General features: G+C 42.5%; 1 pseudogene; it reads right to left on the bottom strand.

Annotated features, from left to right (window-relative positions):
* Window positions 1-359: 359 nt before the first annotated feature.
* Window positions 360-446, bottom strand: LOC113896746 (annotated as a pseudogene).
* Between the last annotated feature and the right edge of the window lie 5,672 nt (window positions 447-6,118).

Below are 6,118 nucleotides of genomic sequence, written 5' to 3'. Positions count from 1 at the left end.
TGTTGCACATTCTCTGGGGTTGGACAAAGGTTTAATAACATATATCCATCATTATAATGTCATTCAAAGTATATTCACTGCTTATAAAAACTAGTCTTTTTTCATCCCCCCAAATCTCCTGGCAACCAATGATCTTATCATTGTTTCCATAGTTTTGCTTTTTTTTTTTCAGAATGGCATGTACTTGGAATCTATTTTTCTTTCTCCGTTCAAAGCCTTTATAAGGTCTCTCATGGTCCACCCATGCATGGACCAGACAGGCCGTAGGTGGCAAGCTTCCCCACTAAATACTGTAGCTTTTCTTCCACTATTCAGCCCATTCCATTGGTCCTGCCCAGCAGCCACATGGAAGTGCAGGGATGTGTTGGGTGTTTGTTCATAGGAAGGCTGCAAGTTTTGTACCCCTTGTCACCATGAACCCAGATTTGTGTCATGTGAAAGACATTTTAAGTGAAAAAGAAAAATGACATGGCTAAAGAGGATGGATTTAAATAGGGACAGGGCAAGGAAGTAGATGTAGAGATCAATTCCCTTAATCTCTTCCCATATTTCAACCCTCTCTAAACTCTGACAGTAGGAGGGAAGGGCTGGAGAGGCTCACATATCAAGTCCAGCATCCATTTTTCAGTACTGCCTGTTTTCCCCTGTCCATTCACATCAGTCTTTTTTTCAAAGTTATTTTCTAATAATGTGGCCTCTCATTCATTCTCTTTCTCAAATTTTTTATGGCACCACCATTGATGGAAATTGGACATCTTAACCATATTATGTCTTCCAATCCATCAAAATGGATATTTTTCCATTTGTTTCTGTCTTTAAAAAATTCTTTCAGCAGTATCTTTTCCTGGTTCTCAACTGTTGTTGTAGGTGACTGTTGCATGTTCCTGTTATAGTTTTTCTTGAGTGGTAGGTGACTTTGGACATGATGGTGGTGCCCTTCATTGAGACATAGGATACATGAAGAGAATCAGTATGTAGAGCATGGGGGAAGCCATGATCCCAGTGCTGGCTCTGTTGAGTTTTAAATACTAGTATGGCATCTATTAAATTTACTTAGATGCAGAGATTTGGAGTTAAACAAATTTGGAGTTAATGATGGATAGAATCAGAAGAATGAGTGAAGATGCTTAGGGAATGTGTATACAGAGAGGGAGAAGAAAATCAGTTCTTTCATTCTCATTTTCTCCAATAAAAAGCCATGTAAGTGAGACAGTATTTCCAACTTACTAACCCTACTTCTACTTTGAGTGCATGCTACAACAGCCAACAGGAAAGCGGGAAACATTAAAAGGAGAATTTGGACAAACAGAACCAAGTGTCAAGAACATGGATACCTGCTTACTGCTTCCTTTCAGCTATCTGAATACTGTGTATTAAATAGTAACAATGATGCTTTATCCAGTAAGATCTCCCTCCAGGGGTTTGTAAGTCATGTGATTCTTTTCTCATTTCCCCTGACAGAAATAACTGTGGTCTTAAAAGCTTAGAGAGGAAGAGACAGGTCCATTTCTCCTTTTTCTTGTCCAGTAGACCCAATCTCCTTCAAATGCCATGTAAGACATTTAAAAGTGGCACAGATTCTCTTTAGTCTAGAATGATTTGAATGTGATTCGGCATAGAAGGGGACTGGACTGGATGGACATAAAGTTCTGTCATTTAATCTGTGAAGTGAGATGACAGTAAAGAGAGTGAGTCCCTTCAGTGTCCCCCAGCGACTTAGTTCCTAAGTATTTCTTGGTCCAATTTACAACCCTTTCCCATTATTTTCTTATGATTTATATGCAAAGGGGATGAAAGATATGTGATTAAGGAATATTAAATTTTATGTATAACTGTTATTGGAATGTAACTTCCATGAGGGCAGGGACCTTGCCTGTTTTGTTCACAACTTTACCTGCAGTGCTGAGAAAAGTGAGTGCATAGCACGCAGGGGTCACTCACTAGAGAGTTATTGAAGTAATTTTTATGGTCAGACCATGTACTAGGTATGTGTTCATTTTTAGTGTGCAAAATATGTTAACTGTGACTATGTGACTTTGCATTAAACACAGTTACTAACAGATTTTAATAATTTATTTTATAGTTGCTTTGATGCCTTTTCCTAATATCTTAGTTTACATTTGATCTTGGGTTTGCCGTTGAATACTGCTATCAGATGTGAAAAGGTAGCAATGTCTTTTTGGAAAGTCTAATTTAGACCTTACATTCATTGTTACTTGTCTAGTCTACAAAGAGACCTTGATAATTGACAATTGTATTCAAGCCCTGAAAGAACTCAGTGAGCTGGCAATTAGGGGTGCCTTCTAGCTGTCACTTTGATTTTGTTGGGATTGTACTTCAATGCTTTGCCTAGGAGCACTAGGAGAGAGACAGTTTTCCTTTGCAGGCTCCCTGTAGAAAAACGTCACCAGCTTGGAAAATAAAAAAGGCACCTACTGACTTACTTATGTCTGGAATTAATGCAATCAGTAACATCTGAAGAAGGTAGATAAAGTATGTTTTCATTTCAATGAGATCAAAATTTTTAAAACTTTTGAGCTGCTAATCCTACTCCCTTCTTTCTATTACTTTTTCCTCTTTTCTTCAATGCAATGTAGGCATCAAAGCTACATTTTTGACATGACCAGAACAATTGGAGGCAGGGTGAAAATGCGCTGCATAATGACTGAACACCATGACTTCGCTGAACAGCACAGATCTAAGATGGGGTTCACAGTAGTGACTGCCCCATCCTGGTTACCAACACTCCAGGAAGTGGAATGAAAGGCATCAGCTTGAATGATCCTGAGGCTCCTCAGCAGCTGTGGGACTTGTTGTAGTCTTTAATGAGATTTAAAAACCCCTGAAGAAACTCAGGTCCCAGAAAATAGGGAGGATGGGACTGTTTTCTCTGTGGTGAAGACCAGTTTCCATTTATCCTGTCTTGGTTTTTGGAAATGACTTTGCATTGACAACTGAGACTATTGGAGTGAGGGGGGTCTGGAGGAGTGGGAAAATGCCTGAGGATTAGGTGCCCTGGCTTGCTAATTAGGTTAAATTTAGACAGTGTGACATGTTTGTAAATGAAATACTGTGACTGTAGAAGAGGCATCTATGAACCCCATAGCAAAAGAAGAAAGAAAGCAAAATCAAAACAAGGTATATTGGGGAACTCACAGTTGTTTAAATCAACATTAGGGTATTTTGGCCTTCTATATTATGGAAATTGGAAGTTAAACTGAGGATATCAACAGAGTGGAAGAAAATACTAACTTGAAAAATATCTTAGCCTGTCCATCATGGAAAGTTATCTTTTAGAAAATTAGCTTCTTAGACTGGGTAGACAATCTCTCACCATATTTTAAAATGGTCAGTTTTAAGCTAGGATATCCAAAGAGGAAGCTTGCTCTGTGGACTTCATTTTCTGTCCTTTTAATCTTCAGTTGTGAAGTTCAGGAAATCTTAAGTTCTTACTGACTTGGCATGCCGCTGAGAATACTTTGAAAAAGGGGGAGAGATGAAATTAGGGTAGATTCTGTTAATATAAGATCTATTCCCAGAGACAGAAGGCTGCGTGCCTCTCCCTTATATAACTAAAATTCTGTTTGGCAGTTGGGAGGCAAAATCTTTACCTGAACCATCTACCTAATGAAAAGTCAGAGTTTGTGTAGACTGTGGTAGGAGTCTTGGGTAATGAAGGCTCTGGGTGTAAGGCAGTGGAACAGAGCAGTTAGGAGCTCAGGCTCTGGAACCATTATGCTTGGATTGGGGTCCCCACTGGGGATCCTTGTGTCCTGAGCAAGTTACTTAGTGTGCCAGTTTGGATTTTCTCGGACATAGACTCTGAGATGTGTTTAGTATGTGTGTGTGTGCATGCTATGGCACCTCATTCCAGTACTCTTGCCTGGAAAATCCCATGGACGGAGGAGCCTGGTAGGCTGCAGTGCCTGGGGTAGCTAGGAGTCGGACACAACTGAGCGACTTCACTTTCACTTTTCACTTTCATGCATTGGAGAAGGCAATGGCAACCCACTCCAGTGTTCTTGCCTGAAGAATTCCAAGGACGGCGGAGCCTGGTGGGCACAGAGTCGGACACGATTGAAGCGACTTAGCAGCAGCAGCAGCAGTGTGCATGCTAAGTCACTTCAGTTGTGTCCAACTCTTTGTGACCCCATGGGCTGTAGCCCACCAGTCTCCTCTGTGCATGGAATTCTCCAGGCAAGAATACTGGAGAGAGTTGCCATTCCCTTCTCCAGGGATCCTCCCAACCTAGGGATCGAACCCTCATCTCTTGTGGCTCGTGCATTGCAAGCGGATTCTTTACTGTTGAGCCACCAGTGAAGCCTGAGTTTAGTGTACAGGTTTTTTATTCTGGTGTGTTATTGGCCTAACAAATGAAAGAAGAAGGCAATAGAAGCGGGACAGGGCAGAGGGACAAGATGGGCAGCCATGAAGTGAAGCTCTGGAGCCTTAAGCAGGGCAAAGAGACACTCGCAGGGGTCAGTCATTGGAGGTGGGTCACCCTGAGGGGGATTGACTTGAGTAGAGGCAGCTCTGTTGTCGGGGCATCCTCGAGGGGCTGGGAGTGGACAGCTCTCTGCCAGCAGCTGGGGCAACAGGCCTTCAGAAGGGGTGACCTGGGTGGCATCATTGTCCAGGATACTTAGCTTCTCTGGACCTCTCTTTCCTAAGAATATTTAAGAATTAAATGAGGTGATACCTGTAAAGTGCTTAAAACTGTATTCATCATGAAGTGTATACTTGATTATTGCTGTGTACCAGGCAGAGATTAAATAATGAGCCCAGGGTCTCCCAGGTGGTAACACAAGAAAGCCCTCCCTGGCCATAGGTGGCTGGGTTTGCCTTACTTCCTACTGGACAACAGTGCTTCCCTGGTCCCTTTCTTTCCCTCTCCTTTCCTGCTACAGAACTGTCTCCTCCCAAGGGAGGAGATAGATGGGTTCCAGGTTAGACATTTACAACAGGCCTCGTGTTTGCATTTCCTGAGAGAGGAGATAGGTGGGCTCCAGCCTCCTGTTTGCCCTCTGAAATGGAAGTAACAACAGAAACAGAGTAAATGGGTAGTGTTTCTCTCTTTTAAACAATTTGAGAGAATTGTCATGGCAAGGATAAAAAGGGGCAAAACCCTGTCTGAGTAAAGGATTAAGGGATCTCCACTCCCCCTCCCCATGTTTTGGGACAAGGAAGACACTACGCATATGCAGAAAGGGTCCTTGGGGGTCAAAAAGTCAGGGGATAATACCAGGCCATAATGAGTCTTGCTCCTCCCAGAAACCTTTGATTCAAGATCTGTTTTGGCTGAGGGGTGCATGTGTACCTAGGGGAGGGTCCCAGGGCAGGTCAGGTGTGGCAAAAGAAACCAGATAATTGGCTAAAGGTAAGCAAAGACTGGAAAGAGTTACTGCACTCCTCCTCACTAGCGGGGACACCCACACCTTTTCTCTCCAAGTATGCATCTCTGTGTTGCTTCTATCTTAACTAAACAAACCATTTCTCTGTGTGATCTCCCACTTACTGTTGAGCTAGTTCTAATGGCAAACCTTGTACCTGCATTTACAGTTTTTGCCTCCATAACAAATGCATTTTTCACTGGAGACAAAGATCCAGGGAAAAATACCTTCTGGCCTTTCACCCTTGCTGGTCTGGTGACTAGAATTCCTGGTTCTCATCCAGGCTACCCAGGTTCAATTCCAGGAAGAGGAATTAAGATCTCATTTCATGCCACTGCTCACTGCTGCCTCACCAAGATCACTCCCACCTACAGCTCCTCTAGCTTGCCACTTGTCTGTAGCGATGGGCTGGAGCATCTAGTTGGGGCAGGAGAGCTGACTAAGTAGTACCTGCCTTGGACTGCTCTCTTAGTCTCCAGACTCACGGTGCCCATGTTTCATCCCCATTCCCCCATTCTCCATTCTTTATATTTCATGTGCCACCCCAGGTCCAGAAGTGCAATGCTAATGTCTTATTTGTGGGATAAGATGTTAGTGCTTTCATTTGAAACTTAGATGAATCTGAACTCTAGTTATTTTTGTATTCAAAGACATATATTATACACCTTCTATGGGAAAATATTTTCCTATGCCTCAAATTGACATGTGAATGAATAATTAGTAAGCCG

Source organism: Bos indicus x Bos taurus, chromosome 7 (genome assembly GCF_003369695.1).
Source record: "Bos indicus x Bos taurus breed Angus x Brahman F1 hybrid chromosome 7, Bos_hybrid_MaternalHap_v2.0, whole genome shotgun sequence".
Taxonomy (NCBI): domain Eukaryota; kingdom Metazoa; phylum Chordata; class Mammalia; order Artiodactyla; family Bovidae; genus Bos; species Bos indicus x Bos taurus.
Note: the sequence above shows the minus strand (reverse complement) of the source record. Positions and strands in the feature narration are given on the sequence as shown.